The sequence below is a fragment of the Talpa occidentalis genome, unplaced genomic scaffold (assembly GCF_014898055.3).
Source record: "Talpa occidentalis isolate TD23 unplaced genomic scaffold, MPIMG_talOcc4v2.1 talOcc4.12, whole genome shotgun sequence".
Taxonomy (NCBI): Eukaryota; Metazoa; Chordata; class Mammalia; order Eulipotyphla; family Talpidae; genus Talpa; species Talpa occidentalis.
In genome coordinates this window covers 13311865-13330513 of record NW_023601212.1, presented here as the reverse complement: position 1 = coordinate 13330513, position 18649 = coordinate 13311865, and the positions used below count along the sequence as shown (strand labels likewise).

Sequence of the window (18649 nt, the reverse complement as noted above, 5' to 3'; positions counted from 1 at the left end):
GGTTTTGCTGGAGAGACATTACAGGGAGAAAAAGAAACCTCCCCCAAATAGCACAATACAGAAGGTACAAATTTCACACAGATGAGTCGTGATGAAGATCTCAGGCAGCAAGCCTGAGACCTCAGGCCAGCCCCTCCCCAGAACTGCCTCAGCACATCGGGATGTTGCCAGGCCAGAACTTCAGAATGCTATTCCCCTACTGCCAGCACCTGGATGATAACAGCCCAACGGTTCCCCAAGGAGAACTGTGTCCTTGGGTAGAGCAGTGGGGCGAACTAATTCCTAATAATGAGGCTGCAAACCACCGTGTTTGTCTACAAAACAGGCTTATTCATGAAGAGTAAATACGTCAACTCGTCAACTCGTTTAAGTGGCATGCTAAATCTCCATTGTTTTCTGAAGTTCAGGTTTTTCTGGCTCCATAAAATGTGAGGCCTGCCTTAAATGTGCAGCAGAATCTGAGATTGCAGAAAGCCACATTAAACGCACAGCTTCTGGGCTAATGAGGGTAAGTCCATTGTGCAGTAATGAATTGTTGGTAATAGCCCATCATGGAACAGATGTCTCATCCATCACTGCACCCAGACACTCCAGAGCAGTCAGACAGTGTAGGGAGGCAGCCCAGCCCAGTGTAGGGAGGGTCCTTGTCTCTGGACTCCTGCATGGAGCCAATCCCATGAGAAAAACCAGTGGTGTCTACCTGTGATGGGAGACCCCTTAAATCCTCCCCAACTCAATATATATCCCCACCCACCCGCTGCAGGCTTAAAATAATCCTCCTATGCATCGTCTCTTAAAATGCAAATATGTCACTTGGAAGAAGTAACATTAAATTAGCGCCTATTATCACTCATTTTCACCTTAGGGAGAGCTGGGCCCTGAGGGAACAGGAGGAGCTACTTTGAGTACCATCACTGTGAAGGTACTTTGAGTCTTGAGCTGGTCTTAGGTAGGAGAGGGAGGAAGGCCAGGTTGGCCCCACAGCCTCCAGCAAGCCCAGGAAACTCCACACTGGGAGGATCTTAAGCAAGTTTCTCCAACTACCTGAGTGATTCAGGTAAGTTATTTCACTCTGTGAATTTCCAGAACCTGGCACACAAATATTTGGGAAATCCCAACATTTCCAATAACTATTAATTGAATAAGTGAATTTAATTCTCACACTACCACCACCTCCAAGGGAATTAGAGCAGGTGTGGTTACCATTTCACAGACAAGGAAACCCAAGTCTCCAGGAGGCCCACTTACTTGCCAAACACAGGAGACTGAGGAGGAACAAGTTCTGGAAACAGAACTGACTAAGCAAGCAGGAGAGTAAGAGCAGGGGACTAAGGAGATGCAGTGGATTAAATTAGGGCCAGATTTTGTTTGTCTTTAAACATTAACCTGAGTTTCTGATGTTATTCTGGAAATCGCTGAAAAGCTGAAAGTTTGTTTTGTGATTGGGAATGAAGGAAGCAGAAAAATAGAGTGAAATGTGCAAAGTGATATTTTAGTAAGTTTATTGGCATAAGGAAAACAGGAAGGGTTGGAGAGTCAGGAAATTAATGACTAGTGTTAAAAAAAACAAAATTCATCTGAATAAATTTAGAGCTCTAGTGGGTTTTATTAAACAATTTGTTCATGAAACGGGCAGGCTCCATTAGCAAGCAGAGAGGGGCTACACGAGGCTTGCACAAAATGCAAGGTTTTTCTAGATAGGTTGAGGGTGGGACAAAGTTTTTTCAGCAAAAGCAAAGACTGGTTCAGGCAAGGCTACCTCCCTCAGGGGAAGCAGAGGGTCTTGCAGATTATCTTTTATTATTGCATAGGAATGGTCAGGGTTACATTCCTAGAGGGTGTGAAACTGCAATTAAGTTAGATATTAAATGCTGGTCTGGAGACCTGGGCTTGACACAAGTGACTCCATTTTGGACCTGTTGTTTCTTTTTAACACTAGTGAAAAGGTTCTGAGGGCACACACAACTGACAGCTGGGGGTGGGGAACACTAGAAGGGTTGGAATGTTGGGAGGAGACAGTGGGAATCCAGTACGAAGGAAGAGGAAGGAGTCAAAAGGCAAGTCTAAAAGATCATCATACTGGAAAAATAAGTTCCCGGCACTCAGTATGACCAAAAAAGGATACATAAATAAATATGACACCCCAGGGGCAGGATCAGTCCCAGATGGATTTAAATGTTGCCAACATTTTCCCAAAGCAAGAGAGGAGTAAAATCATTTCTAAAGTTAGGTCTCACCTATATATTGCTGACAAGCCAAATAATGAAGTCTGTACCTAGAATTACAAGGTCACTAAACATCAGCGCTAGGGAGGCCCTAAAACATCCCAGGATCCAATTCTCTCACTTCACTGACTACAAGAATAAGGTACAGAGAGCAGAGGTAAATTAATCAAGATCCTACAGCTAGTTAAGGACTAAACTTGAATCAGAATCTAGGATTCTTAGCTCCTGGTTAGGAGCAATTTCCCACAAATAGTAACTCTCTGTGCTGGATTTCCAAGTATATAGAACATATTCTTTCCAGTAATAACAGTTTTTAAAATACAAAACAAAATGTGATTTCATTTTAGTGACTCCAAATGGCTTTTCACATTAAGAATCTGGGGGAACAAAAAATCAGGAAAAGCACATCACTTGTCAGAGGGTGTCTCCCAATTTTTGGTTCTGCAAATACAGTCACATCAATTACAGGCAGAGTTATTACAAGCGTGGCCCTAGCGCTGGAAGCCCATCTGTGAGTCCAGGTAAGCCCACCACTTACTATTCGTGTGACATTGAAGGAGATGCTTGACCTCTCCTGCAGAGGGGCGTGGCCCTCCCTTCCAAGACGCAGAGAAAGGAGGGAGACAGCACCAGAAACCATGCTGTCCCCACTGCCCTTAGATGGCAGAAGGTAGTGAGTGAAAGCCAGAGAGGGGAGTGGCAGAGCTGCCACTAATAACGCTTTCCCTCAGCAATAATCCCGTGTTTCAGCCAGAGATGATTTGGAGGCTTTTTGAGAGGCAGACCTGAAGAGAAAATGTAATTACTTTTTCCTGTACTTGAATTTCAAGACGGTGTCCTTTCAAAATAAAAAAGGCACTTGAGGGGCGGAAGGGAGGCAGCAGAGAGAGAAATGAAGGATGGAGAAGGATCATCCGTGCTGAAGCCTGTGACATTTCACCAAAGTGACTCCCTTTGGGAGCAGCTGACACAAATGTCATTCAGCTGAGACAGCGGGAAGAAGCAAGAGAGAGCGGTGGGCCCTGCTGGAAACAGCAAGATCTGCTCCTCCTCTCACCAACCACTTCCTCCCCACCTAAATCCTGACTCTCTGGGGATGAAGTCAGGACCAGGCACTTGGCTGAGGTCACTGGCCTTGCTGGGGCTATAGACACCTTGCAGGTTTCACTGCAGTCATCGTGAAGCTGTGGATTGCCCTAGTAGCAGGGTCTTGGCGGGGGGTCTCAAACCAGAGAAAGGGAAACCCTGATCCCCACTTCTCCTTTGGGGACTGCTTCTACTAGGGCACCCCAGGAGAGACACAGGTGGGGATAATTAAAGAGGAGGTTGAGCATCTAGAACAGGCAGCCCTGGGGCTTTTTTAAGTTGATCATTGGGACATGACAGAAAGAAGAAAAGGAGAGACTTTAACAAACTCAACATTGAATCTCCAGCCCCGCCACGAACTACATAACCTTAGCAAATCATTTAAACCTCAGTTCCCTCAAATGGAAAAGGGTGATAATATGTCCCCAACAGAAGATGTGCTGCACGGGTCATGACTGCCTGCCAGTCACAATGTGCTACATAGACACACGGATTGTTCACACATGCTGACAAAAAGGCACAGGCCCCTCCATGAACAAGGTCTCAAGACTGTCGTGTGGCTGGATGGACATACATAAAACTCAGAGCACGATGACACGGTCATCTCGCCCAACGACATTCCCAGGCTGCTGCTGTGTATCACCAGAGAGGGATGAAATCTTCAGAACTAAAGGACGCTTCTATGGCCTGAGATGCTTGACCCACTGGCAACACCAATTCTTTAAGACCACTTTATTTATTTGCAATGTGTGATTTAAGTCTCCATATACTTTCCAAAAATATTATCTGAACTCTGTACCGCGCTGAAATTGACTTGGTAGCACAATGCACATGTAAGTGCCACTTACTGTTAGGTGGGTTCTTGATGCCAGTGTCTCGAGGAGCTGTCTAAACGCTGATCTGGAAGAGGTCTCAGCTCTTGGAGAAAACAATGGCGTCCAGTAAAAACCAAGGCCTTGTAAGGACCATTTAAGACTGGATCCTATGAGTAGCCTAAAAGAAAAATTGAAACAAACAACTTTAAAAGATTAGAGAAAGTTTTCATCAAAATTAACAAGAAAGTCAAGCAGAAAGAAAACTTAATAGACAAGCAAGAAATGAGATCATCCTCATGCTGGCAAATGCTGGTGATGCTGTATAATTCTGTTTTAAAAGAAAAACCATTCAACCAATGACGGCTTTCTCTGATTTCTGGAAAGCTGGGATATTGAATCTCACCTATTGGGGCCCCCCACACTCAGGTACAATGGCATAAAATGTGTCCTGGAGCCCTAAGATTTTCTGAATATGCTTATCTAAGTTGTTTAGCCCTCCTAGGCCAGAGGTGTTTAATCTATAAAAGGAAAAAAAAAAAAATCAATAAATGGCCAGAAGCCCCAAAGCTATGCTCACAATCCAAAAAGCCGAACTATAACATAATTTAGGGTGCACTGAAAGATATTTTACTCAAGACTCCAATGATTGGGCTTCAATTGATTTTGTGCGTTTTTCCATTATGTGTTTTTGTTTTTAATAGAGGACTGTATTTTTTAAAGGAAGATCTTTTAGCTTCAGCAAAACATGTCCTTGGGAAAAGTAAACTCCTGGGACCTTCACACAATACCAAGATCTCCTGATTGAAACTAAAACACCTAAAAGGAACTAAAGTGACACTTGTGTGCTGACTTGCAGGCTTTATTACACAAAGTTCAATGTGAGAAGTAGCTTTCTAACAACTGAAATCCCTCACGCTTTCCCTCCAAAGTGAATTTCCTGTGTCTCCTGAGGGCATCTTCCAGGACTCTGGACAGGAGGGGTCCCCACAGCAGTGAAGGCTGATACAGGGTTCTTCCCTACACGTTTGCTTACTGTCAGTACTTAGAGAGACACATGCCAGTGCGCAAGCCAAGCAGCTGCCTGCTGAACACAGAGAGCCGAGGAAAGGGAACCCAGCCTTACTGTTTTCTTGCAAATGAGGTGCTGTGACAACTCAGGCAGTGAAACTTACAGAAACATTATCTGTAGTTAATTAACAAACTGGAGAAAACAAATGCTAATAATTGATTGATGCATGAGGATAAGGCATTGGGAAAATCCCCAGCAGACTTCTGCTTGCCAGTTCTCCCTTGTAGGAAGTGATTAGCACTCTACAGTTCCCCAAAGAAATTTCTGCAGAAATAACCCTGACCATGAGCCGAAGGGCAGATGAGGATGTAGTTCTGATGCTCCAGTGCTGGCCCGAAGCCTCCCTGGTTCACTTACCAAGGAACTTGCCAGTTGTGAGCAAGTCCAGACCAGACATGGCAGAGACAACAGCTCTGTCACTGGGGGCTGTGACCCAGCAGCCCCAAGCTTGTTCAAACTGTCGGTGGCAGGCCAGTGGGCCCTATGGAACCTCAGGCAGCACCAAGAGGACAATCACAGCACATGCCTGAGGGTGTGGGAGCAACAATGTGCCCTCCTTGCTGCCCTGGCTTCTGAGAAGCCCTTTCTGGCTTGGTACTCTGGCTTGGCAGAGACTACACACCTGATCGGGAAGTACTGGGGACCCAGGACCTGAGTTGCCCATCATAAGCAGGCTGTCATCTCTGATCCTCCAAATCTATGAAGCTGAACATGCTGAACAGCATTCCATCACCAAAAGCAGCAGCATATTCTTTTTTTTTTAAGATTTATTTATTTATGCATACAAGAACTAGGGTACACACCAGAGGTGTGGGGTGGTGGTGAGAGGATTCACCAGAGACAGAGTGGGGAGCAGAACAGGCAGACTGACTGAAATACACTGTTAAGGGGAGCAGCAGGCGAGTCAGGAGAGGTCTGCTGCATCATGTGGGTAGCTCCCTGGTCGGGGATCAAACTCATGATGCAGAGGCTGCGGACAGCTTCACAGGTTACGTCTTATCCCTTGTGCCACCAAGGAGGCCCAGCAGCAGCATATTCTGACCAACCCAACTGGAGCTGGGACTCCCAATGAGAAGAGGATTTTGCTAGTCACTTTTAGGCATTTGGGGTACGGGGAGTTTACATTCACAGAGAAAGTGACCAGAGGCAGCAAACTAAGAGAGGTACAAGAAAAATATGGCAGCGTGAGGGATAGAGAGTGGTGGTGACAGGGAGAAGTTACTTAGACACGAGGAAAGGCTGCCTGGGAAAGGCAGGGACAGGGAGACCAGCGCAAAGTGAGGGTGAACCATGCAAAATCCAGGGGAGCACATTTATTTCAGGCAGAGGGGAAAGCACATGCAAAGGTCCTAGAAGGACAACAAACTTAGAAAGGGCCAGGGTGACAAAGTTAGCTCAGGAATCTGTTATTAAATAAGACCAGAGGGCACAAGTCATGTCAAGAAACATGAGCCGAAGTGTAGTTTGGATCTTATTTTGAGACGATGGTAAGCATTAGAGAAATTTGAGCAAGGAAATTACATGACTTACATTTTAAAAAGGGAATTATTCTGGCTTCTATGAGGAAAATTACCTAGAGGAAACCAAGAGGGTGGGCAGGGAAACCATTTAGGGGGCAATGGCAGATGTCCAGAGATGATGACAAGTTGGTAGAGAGGATACCTAGTCAGATTTGGGGCACACTTTAAAGACAAAACTGGCAGAGCTTGCTGATGGTAGGGGGGCAGGGAGAGGGGTGAGAGACAGAGTAGCATCAAGGATGAGTGCTAGGATTTGGCCTGAGAAGTCAGGGGTGCATTGCTACAGTGAAGTAACCCATGGGCAGAGCAGTTTGGTGGAGGGATATGGAATCAAGGGTTTAGTTTTATTAGACATCCAGTGGAGGATCCATCTAGAACTATAATGAGAGGCCAATGTGCAGAGGTAAATTTGGGAGTCATCCGAACATACACAGTATTTAAAAACACAGAGTGAGTGAGATCCTCCAGGTAGGTACTTAGAAAAGTCTGAACACTAAGTCAGGTTAGAGGTTAATGAGATAGAAAGGCAGCTGCCTGAGAAAAGCTGGAAGCATGCAATTAATCTAGAAAGCAAGACTGAAGACACAGTAGCTCAAAACAGACACACAGGGGCCTCCCCTGGTGGCGCAGCAGTTGAGCGCTGGGCTGAGAGGCTGCCCGCAGCCTCTGCAGCGCCAGTTCGTTCCCCAGACGCCAGCGAGGGTCCCACAAAAAAAAACAAAAAAAAAAAACCCAGACACACAGAGGCTTCTAGTTTATCCTTAATGTTTTCATCTTAAGCAGGAGGACAGCATTGTGGCCTTTTCTACCTTTCATAGGCGTGAAATATTTTACTGAGAAAGCATTTACTGAGAGATCAAGTCAAACGAGGAAAGTCAGTGAGCCTGTTCTATGTGACAAATGCCATTGCTAATGACTAGGGCAAGAATGGGCTCAAGGGACTGAGGACAAGGGCTCCATTGGAGTGGGGCAGAGAAAGCACGGGGGCTGAACAAGCGGGGACGCTGAAAATGGACACGTCTTTGGAGGAATTCGGCCGTAAAGGGGAAAAGAGAACTGGAGTAGAAACTAGGGGAGATTTTGAGTCAAGGAAGTTTTGGGGGTTGTTGAGCAAGGATGACAGCATACCTGTAGCCAGTAAAAAAGGACTTATCCAGGGGGCCTCCCTGGTGGCCCAGGGGTTAAGAGTCAGCACTATGAAACAATCCACAACTATTGCAGCACAAGTTTGATCCCTGAGCAGGGAGCTGACCCACATGGCGCAGCAGACCTCTCCTGTCTCACCCGCTGCTCCCCGCAGCAGTGTATTTCAGTCGATCTCCCTGTCCTGCTCCCCACTCTGTCTCTAGTGAATCCTCTCATTCCATCCCCCACACCTCTGGCCTACACCCCAGTTCTTGTATGCATAATTTTTTTTTTAAAAAAAGGGCTTATCGAGGAAAAAAGGACCGATGGGAACACAGCTTCCCTGTGTAGATGAGAGAGCAGCCCAGGACTGCAGGGGAGGCATCAGCTTCCAGTGGAGGCAGGGCTGCTCATACTGTACACAGGATGGAAGCAGAGCTCGGGGCTCCAGACTGGAGTACAGGGCTCTGGAGAGCAAGTAGGTTAATAGATTAAGTGATGGAAGATATAATTCTGCTCTGATTTTTTTCTACTTGGTAAAATGAAAAGTGGAGTTGTCAGATGACAAAACAGGGGAAGTCTTTCAGAGGTTAAGGAGGGAGTAAGAAAAAGGTAGGATCTTAAAGACTTGAAGAGTATTAAATAAGAGCATGTAGTAGGAACACCAATCAGAGCTGAGGGTCCACTTAAACTTAGTAATATCAATTAATGTGCACTGGTTTTTTCCAGCTACTCTTCACTGCTCAGGGCAGGGGCGAAGAAGCAGACTTGGGCTGAACCAGAGATGATGCACGAAGGAAGCCAAGACATGAGAAAGCTGAACATGTCAGTTGAATCCTTGGAGTTGAGCACAGATCCTCAAGTCCTCTGCCCCCATGGTCAGTTTCCGTCAGGACTTTCTAGAAGCCTCAATGAAGAACTATCCCAACTTCAGAACAGTTCATATACAACTGAATTTCTACAGAGAAGAGGTTGGGGTCTTGAGCGCTTTTCCCAGGAAATCCCTTGCTCCAGCTCTCAAGGACTAAGGAAAGAGTGACCACTGCCAAGTCACAAAGGTTGGGCTGACCCCACACACCCCCTAGCCAAAACAGCTTCTCACTAGGGATTTCTCCCAGCTGCTCCATGACAACAGTCTCTGTCCACTTCATACCCCAGGAGAGACCCTGGGGTGGGCTAAGCCCTGCATTAGGGAGAGCATTAAAGTCAAGTTAGACTCAGCAGTACAGCTAAAGAAAAACAAATGACCCATTTGTTTCCCTATCTGGCAGAGCGCACAGAAACTTGGGGGGTGGGGGGACACTGTCCTTTCAACAGAAATTAAACAAAACCAAGCAACCCCTCGGCAATTTAATAAAAATGACTTAGGCCTTGGCTTAAAGATATTGCTATTGGTGTTGAGATAAGAGAAAAATTGGTACAGAGAGAGGGAGGGCTAGCTTTGGCAGATGAGATGAAGCAGATGGGGAGTAAAGCACTGTTAAATGTGTGTGGTTGACAGACTGGTCCCTACAAACAACTGCACACCAGGTTGGCTCCAGAGTCACAACTCTTTGCTCTACATCCATTTCCATCCTCAGCCATCAGCCAGCGCCTTCAGGCTGGCCCCTCTGTAGGGACCCCACTTATCCTACTGTCCCAGCTGGCCTCCTCTCTCCTCTCCCCAGCCCTAATCAAAACCAATTTCCACTTCATCGGAGCCCTCACAGGAGACAGCAATAACCTGATAAATTAATTCAAGCTAATGCAAATTGTGGTTTAATATGTTATCCTTCCCAGACAACATTTACATTTTTAAAAGTAGCTTTAGCTCCTTAAATCTGAAGTAGTGAGTACTGTGGAGTGAAGAGTGTTGTAGCGGATGGGTAGGGGAGACTTGGGAGGGCAGAAGCACCTTTCTAGGCCCCCTGAGGTCAGACATGAAAAGTCCCACCTGCTCCCTTTGATCATCAAGGGCCTCAAGGCCAAGAAGCACCAATGTCAAATATTTCTCTAAATCAAGATTTTTATCTTAGGAAAATATACTTATAATGCACTTGGCTATTGCCTGTATTACTCTAATATATGTAGATGAGATTCTTCTTTGCAATCAAAATAAACCTATGATAGTGGTTTGCTTAATTTCCTCCTCTGCGCCAGGGAATGTGAGTTCCCTGAGGACTAAAAGAGAAAAAGAGGCACCTTCCCATCACCAGCACTGGCGACCTCTGTCCTCAGGGCTTTCTGTGATGGTCTAGGAGCCAGGCAGGAGAGTGTCAGGCAAAGCCTGCTCCAGGTGACTCTGTGCTCCCAGAAAGCAGAGGGAAGACCCAGGTTCTGAGAGAATCCAGTCACTGAAAGAAGTTCTGGTATGTGTCATATTGTCTCTACCTTACCTGTGGGGACATGTCAGTCTGTACATCAGAAAACCAAACCTATTGGGTCTCCCTGTAGGTGCAGGTGGTTGAGCACAGCACTGCGAAGCTGTCCGTAGCCTTTGCAGTGTGGGCTCGATCCCAGCCGGCCAGGGAGAAACCCACATGGCGCAGCAGACCTCTCCTGTCTCGCCTGCTGCTCCCCTCAGCAGTGTATTTCAGTCAGTCTACCTGTTCTGTTCCCCACTCTTGTCTCTGGTGAATCCGCTCACCCTCCCGTACATCTGGCCTGTACCCCGGTTCTTGTATAAAAATAAATAAATCTTTTTTAAAAAAAAATAAAACCATTCCTATTGATGTCAAGGTTTGTCATCAGAATCCATAAGCCTAGTTCAGAGATGGTAGTTAAGGCACAAACAGCTTCTCCCAAACTTGCCGAGTTTTCCTTTCCAGGTGACCCTGGAAAGTTTTCCTTTCCCTGTCCTCTCACCCAAGAATGGAAAGAAGCTTCCAGAGGAATCAGATGTGGGGACAAAGGCAGGGGCACTACCCAAGGAGCCCTGGACAACCAGGAACCCCAGGCTGAGCAGCAGGCAGAAAGAGGGCGGCTCACACCGTGACCTCCGTGGCCTCCACAGGCACTCCGTCAATCACCCATCCATTCATGTAATCACCCCTTATATTTTTGCTGAGAGAACAGGCTGGCTGCTGCAAGATACAACTGAGAACTTCCGAAAGTAGTGGGACCCCTCAGCAGCCAGCTGGAGGCAGTTCCCACTCACGTGACCTGAGGCAGCTGTGCAGTGGGGAATTGTGTCTTTGAGGGTTAAGGCAGAGCCCAGCATCTCCCTGTGAGGACAAAGCAAAGAAGCATCCACTATTGTCCCTACCCCCAGGCCAGTTACCTTGTTCCTTCCACAAACATAATGCTCTCCTGAGTTAATCTTCCACTAAATGTCTCCATGCTTCCAGAACTCCATTTATACCCCCCTCTGCCCTCACGCAGACACTGCCATGTGCAAATGCACTTAAATCATCATGCACATTTTCTCCCCTGGGCTTCCCCATGCTGGTAGTCTCCCAAGTGCCACTGTTTTCAAAGCCCCCCTCCATTTGTCTTGCCTCCCTCTGTCTTCAAATCAGCTTGGCACACCAAACAAAGTTCCCTCCAGCACAGATCCTCTCCCCAAACACTCATCTTAAGAATTCTCTGATTTCCAGTTTCCACCTCTCAAATCAGCTTACACTTGATTTGAAGCCCTTTCTTGCTCTCCTGTGTTCTCTATTCAATGCATCAAACTTTACCTGATCCTCAGTGCACCCCTTGCCTAAAATGTGGATAACTGCACACACCCACGGGTGCCCCACCTTGCACGAAACCCAGACACATGCTGGGTTTTCATTCCAGGCTAAAGGCCTGCCTTTCAGGGGCCACAGGTCAGATCACAGCTCCAGGCCCCAGCCTCCCCTAGGAGGGCAGGTCTCCATCACATTTCTCACTGCCTCGTTTTCCTAGAAATGGAAGATGGAGCATGAGCGCTCCTAGTGTTAGCTTCACTTCCTCAGGACCCTAGGGAGTAGCCCTGGTCCTTGAAAGGCAACTCTGCACCCCAACGCTCTTCCTCATATTCCCAGTAGCTGCCATTTCTCCTTCCTCTTTGCCTTGGAGCAGCGCCATCACTGACCTTTACAAAGAGGTAGCTCAAGCAGAAACACTTCCTCATTACTGCCGCGCAGGTCTCTCTGGCCAGGCTGTGGTGGGACAGTGTCCAGGACATGAAGCTCCCACTTCCCGGCTCAAGCTTCCTCCCCCAGCAGCAGAGCACGGCAGCAACTCTGAGCTAGCTTACTTTTCTGAAATGTATTCATTTCTATTTTATTTTTCTGACTTCAAGTGCCAAGAAGGCTGAGAAAATCATGCACCTCTTTTTTATGATAAATCATCCCCAATTAGTGCTCAATTTAAAGAAAGAAAGGGAGTCAAGAGAGTTTCTCATTTAAAATATTGTCGGGATGTTGTCTGCAAAGAAATAGGAACAACCTAGCTGACTTCACACTCAACTCCTACTTTAAATGGCAGAAGAAAGTAGGATTTTAAAAAGAAAAGGTTCTCACCAGTAAATAAAAATGAAGACTGGAAATCAGGGAGATGAGAAATATTAATGTATGACTCTCCATGTCTCACAGAGGAGTATGGAACTGTCTGACTTTCAAAAATAAAATAAGGTTAAACTATGCTTAAAAAGAAATAAAAGATTCTATATAGTTCCATACTTGGTTAAAATGTCATTTAATATGCAAAGGAAACAAAGACAACACAGGAAATGTAAGAATTTAATATACCACCTCATTTTCCTTTCCTAAAGAATATGTAATACTTAAAGATATAAAATGTCCTAGTTAGTGCAGTATGGTAAGAAAATGAAATAAGAGGTGTACAGATTGAGAAGGAATAAATTAAACAGCCATTGTTCATAAATGACATGGTCATTTATGGAGAAAATCTGAAAGAATCAACAAAAGAAAAAATCCTGAAACTAATGAGTGATTTTGGCAAAGTTGTAGGATACAGAGTCAATAAACAAGTATTAATTGCTTCCTATATAGCAGCAATGAACAAGTGCTTTTGAATTTGAAATTCAAAGCACAGTATCATTTACTTTAGCACCCCCCAAAAATGAAATACTTTGACACAAATCTAACAAGATACATCCAAGAGCTCTGTCAGGACAACTACAAAACTCATATGAAAGTTATCAAAGAACTAAATAAATGGAGAGCGATTCCATGTTCATGGACAGGGAGACCCAATATTATCAAGGTGTCAATTCTTCCCCAACTTGACCTAGAAACTCGATGCAATCCCAATCAAAATCCCAGCAAGTTATTTTGATTCTAAAGTTTATATGGAAGGAAAAAGAACCAGGAATAGCCAATGTAATATTGAAGGAGAGGAATTAACTAAGCTGATTTAAAAATGGGCCAAACATCTTACAGGACACCTCACCCTAGAAGATACACAGATGGCAAATAAGCACAGGAAAAGATGCTCCACATCATATATCATGAGGGAAACACAAAAACCACTCGACACCTACACAAATGGCCCAATCCAGAACACCAATAATGCCAAGTGCTGGCAAGTTGTAGGTCTTAAAAATACCTGTCTACACAAAAATCCTCATACCAGTGTTAATAGCAGTTTTATTCACAATTGCCAAAAATTAGAAGTAACCAAGAGATCCTTCAGCAGGTGAATGGATAAACTGTGGTATTTCTAGACACTGGACTATTATTCAGTATTAAAAAGAAATAAGCTATCAAGCCATAGAAGACAGGAAGGAACATTAAATGTGTATTATTAGCTGAAAGAAACCAATCTGCAAAGCCTATGATTACAACTAGATGACATACTAGAAAAGAAAAATCTACAGACACAGTAAAAAATCAGTGGTTTCCAGGGGTTAGGGAGAAGAGGGAATGAATAGGCACAGAGGATTTTTAGGGCAGTGAAAAATACTATATGATGCTATAACAGGAGACGCATGTCATTATACATTGATCCAAATGGATAGAATGCACAATATCGAGAGCGAACCCTAGTGCAAACCATGGTCTTTGGGTGATAATGATGTCAGTGTAGGTCCATCAATTGCAGCAAATGTACCACTCTGCTGGGAAATGTTGGTAATAAGGAAGGCATGAGTGCAAAGGGAGAGTACATGGAAAATATTTGTACCTTCCCTTTAACTTTGCTGCAAATCTAATATCCTGTAAAAATATTCTATTAAATGTGTTTAAAAGATATGAGTTAAGAATGGGGGGGGCATTATTTATTGGCTACTGAAATCTAAATATAAATCTAATAATTCCTGTAAATATTACAAACTAAATGCAAATGTCAGAAATAATTTTTGAGAAGGTATAATGTAAAAATAGTATTTAATAATTGACTAATAAAAACTTCAGTTTATGTTAAAACAGATGGAAAAATGGGGAAAGAAGAGAATATAATGGTAATAGCAGAAAAAAAAAGAAACTACCTCAAATTTCTTATCCTATTCATCCATAGTCAGAAAATGTTTTGTTTGCTATTTTAATCACACACACACACACACACACCCCTTCTATTTGTGGGATTATGACTGGGCACTAACACAACTAATATTTCTACTGTACACAATTAAAATTCCAGAAAGCTATTTATTAAATCTCTTTAAACACACAGAAGACCTGATAGCATTCCAGAGAATTACCAGACCAACTCATCAGTGAGATTGGAAACCCAGCCAGGAAAACAGAACAATGAAGCAGTTTTTGTCCGATGCTGTCTATCTCTGCAAACCTGAGCTCTACTTTTGACATCAAGCTTCAGTGCCTAAACTAGACAAAGGGGGCAGGAGTCACTTCAATCTTTATCTTGGACACCTAAAGACTTCACATACAGCTGGGACACAAAAGACTTCAAGATAGGCTGAACTATGAGTAAACCTTTCTGCCCACTCTTCTTACATCTTCTCCTCTACTCCCCACTTCTTTCCTGGTTAGTTATATCCTTCTTGGTGCACAAAGAAGTAAGGTTAAAAACAAAAACTTATTTGCTAAATTGCAAATACAAGCAGCTCTTGAGCAGATTTATTACTAAAATTCACATAACTTGGTTGAGAGGTAGAACCCCCAGGCATGAATTTAATTAAGTGTAGTTCTAGACTAGTTGTTCCCGCAGGCACAGAGTAGAGGTAAAAATAAATCCTCTCTGAAGAATGCATCTTCATACTAGGCCTCATAGAATTGCGTAAGAATAGTATTTATGAGGGCAATGACTTTATAAAGTCAAAAATAATAAAGCAGAACGAGTTAATGGAGAATAAGCAGCAACAACAGAGAATGAACAGAGATACACACACACTTGAAATACCGCAATTATCAGGTTAGTTTAAACTTCAATTACCCTTGCTGTGTTTAAAGAAATAAAAGACCAGTTTTTAAAATCTGCAAAATACCTCTGCAAGAAAACTATAAAAAGTTAGAGCACATATTTTGTGTTTAATATTTATTTATTTATTTATACAAGCACTGGGTACAGTCAGAAGCGGGGGAGGGCGAGAGAATTCACCAGAGCCAGAGCGGGTTGCAGAACAGGCAGACTGACGAAATACACTGCTGAGGGGAGCAGCAGGCACCGCAGGAGAGGTCTGCACGCCATGTGGGACCCTTGCCAGTGGCTGGGGATCAAACCTGCACTGCAGAGGCTGCGGGCAGCTTTGCAGCCAAGCACTCAACCACTGCGCCACCAGGGGAGGCCAAGAGCACATGTTTTTTTAAGTAAATAGAATGTCTAGAAAATTCTCAGAATAAAAGCAACTGATGGATGAACAGCAGACTTAGCTAAATAGACAATCAGTGAACCAGCTGTAGCACAGAAGAAATGATTGAGTATATGAGAGTTACAGAAAGAAAAGGGTGAAAGAGTAGGGGAGTGGCAACATTTGAAATGACAGTGACTGAGAATTTCCCAGAATTAATGAAAGACAGCAATACACATATTTAAGAAGTTAAACCCTCTGAAAGACGAATGGAAAAAAAAAAATCCATTCAATTCAAACATAAACTGAAGCACTTCAGAGGAAAAAAAAAATTTAATCCTAAAAGACAGACTACTTCAAATTACTTCAAAGGAGAATTACCAACTTCTCAACAGTGACCATAGCAGCCAGATGTCAAAATGTTATGACCAGTGTACTGAAAGGAAGCAAGAGCCAATCTGGAATTCTATTCCTGGTCCAAAAAAAACTATCTTTCAAAATATGAGGGTGGGGCCTCTCCTGGTGGCGCAGGTGGTTGAGTGCCATGCTGTGAGGCTGTCCGCAGCCTCTGCAGCACCAGTTCGATCCCGGCCAGCTGGGGAGATACCCACATGGCACAGCAAACCTCTCCTGTCACGCCCACTGCTCCCCTCAGCAGTGTATTTCATCAGTCTGCCTGTTCTGTTCCCCGTTCTGTCTCTGGTGAATCCTCTCACCCTGGCCTGAACCCCGGTTCTTTCATAAAAATAAATAAAATCTTTAAAAAAAAAAAACATGAGGATGACCTAAAGACATTTCAGACCGATACTATCTAAGTGGCCACCATGAACAGTCCCTACCCAAAGGAAATTCTAAAAATTGTAGTTCAGGTAGAAAAGAAGTAATCCCAGATAGGACTAATATTTAAGAAAAAATGAAGACCTCAAAACAGTGAGGCTGTAGGTAAATCTAAATATTCACTATGTAAAAAATAATCAGTATTATTAAATGCCTCAAGAAATATAAAAAGAATTAAAATATATGACAATACAAAATATATGACAATACAAGCCAGGAAAGTAGTGGAAAAACTTACTCTAAGTTTCTTGTATTATCAGAAAGAGATGAAAGTTAATCAATTAACTTCAGATGTTTAATAAATTAATTAAATAGGCATAGAATACTCTCTCAGGTAACCACCCAATGAGTAGAAGCCGAGTAAATATTTCTAACCTGACTGGAAGAAAAACAAATTTTTATACTCCATAATTCCAAACAAGTGCAAGAAAGTAGAGTAGAACAGGTCACACAAATGGAAACCACAAAATAAGGTCATAGATGTAAGTGCCAATATTGGCTAATTACATTAAATCTGAATGGACTGAATGCTCCAAACAAAAAATAAAGTCATGTTGGATTAAAATTTCAAACCTCACTATATTATTCCTGCAAGAAGCACATCAAAACCATAAGGATACAGAAAAGTTGAAAGCCAAAAACAGTGTTTTCATGGCCGATTAATAATTATTCAATGCTAAACATGTTATTTACCCATTTTCTTTAACAACAGAATGAAAATGTATTCAAGTACATATTCAAAAGTTTCTAATACTTAAGGGCAATCAGTAACATAATTTAAAATAGGACATATTTTTCAAATCACTGAATATTCTCAAAGGACATAAAATACATTCCATAGAGTTTAAGACAGAAAACAAAGAAAAAGCAAAGAAGCATAAAAATTGAGAACATAAAATAGGTGGTACATATAAAAACAAATAAATCAATCATGAAATATAAGGAGTTCAACCATCCTGTAAAAATGATCCTGTAGCCATCCTGTAAAAATATTCTCCACTTGTGTGACAAACACAAATCTTACTATATGCTACCTACACAAAACAGACATAAAGCAAAGTAGCAAAAAAAAAAAAGTGTGAAATAAAAGAGTAAATGAAGATTTTTCAGGCAAATGCAAAACAATGCAGCACAGAATGACAATGTTAAATTCTGAATAGGTTTTTTCCCAAGCAAATGCATTCAACAAAACATAAAATGTCACCTTATAAAAGTTACAATCGCCAATGAAAATTTAATAGTCATTTTTATACAACAAATAATTCAGCATCAAACTATAAAAAGCAAAAATCTTTGGAAATACACAGGAAAATTAATCAACATACTAATTATAGAATATTTAAACACCAACTCTTTCTTGATAGATTAAGAAAAACATGACAGAGGATTTGAGTAAAATTAATAGGTGGAATTAATAGAAATACATCAAATGATGTACCCTATTATCACCAAATACCTGTTCTTTTCATGTACCCACGAAACATTTGTAAATATTGATACAGAGCTACAAAGAAAGCTTCAGTAAACTCCTAAAAGCACAGAGTGTGTGAGCGACACAGTAAGACAACAGAGGAAAACTAGGAATAGCAAAAATGACTAGGTGGAAAAAGCTAGAAATTTAAAAATCATTTCCTAAATACCTCAGAGAGAAAATTAAAAGAAAATAATCAGAGATACACAGACCTATGTACTAAGTGTTATTTATGTTAATAGAGCATTTGAATTAACTTTCAAACTCAATAACATAAGTCTAGAGGTAAAAATAGCATTTGCACTTAATAGGAGATTTTTCTAGGAATTTTAGTGGCCTTAAAAAAAACTCATGACATATTAATTAGATGGCATCAAATGGACAAAGGTTGGCACCAAACCTAAATCAATGCAGGGCTCTCCACAGCCCAGCCAGCAGGTCACAGCAGGGACTACAGTCCCTTACCCCGGAGGGGAGTGTGAACCGGGAAGCTGCAGGGAGACTGCAGGAGAAAGCACAGCCAGGGTACCCATTTGATGTGGCAGAGGAAGATGCAGGAAATGGGCCTGAAAGGGGTCTTGGATTTTTAGATGGGAGCAAGTCCTGATCAAACAAACATTTCAGAAAAATAAATCTAGAAGATGAATTGGACTTGGGATGGGACTGAGGCCTGGCAGACAATTAGGTTTTTGCAATCATGCAAGACACAGCTGATGAAGCACTGACCCTCAGGGAGGAAAAATTAATCATGTGGAAGTTAAAAACAACTTAATTTGGTTAGCGTCTCTGGGTTCCTTTTTAAGGAACAAGTAAAAAGCTGAATTCATCTGAAGTCTTAGTT

At 42.9% G+C, this 18649-nt stretch overlaps 1 long non-coding RNA gene across 3 annotated transcripts in view; it reads right to left on the bottom strand.

Annotated features, from left to right (window-relative positions):
• Positions 1-18649, bottom strand: part of LOC119240680 (uncharacterized) — a 247840-nt gene that overhangs the window by 214539 nt on the left and 14652 nt on the right. For 2 of the 3 annotated variants that reach the window (XR_008551016.1, XR_008551017.1), the window contains one exon: positions 4160-4304. This is a non-coding gene — a long non-coding RNA (uncharacterized LOC119240680). Of the gene's footprint in view, positions 1-4159; positions 4305-11879; positions 11925-18649 lie in introns of those variants that run through there. The other variant, XR_008551018.1, reaches the window with a different exon arrangement.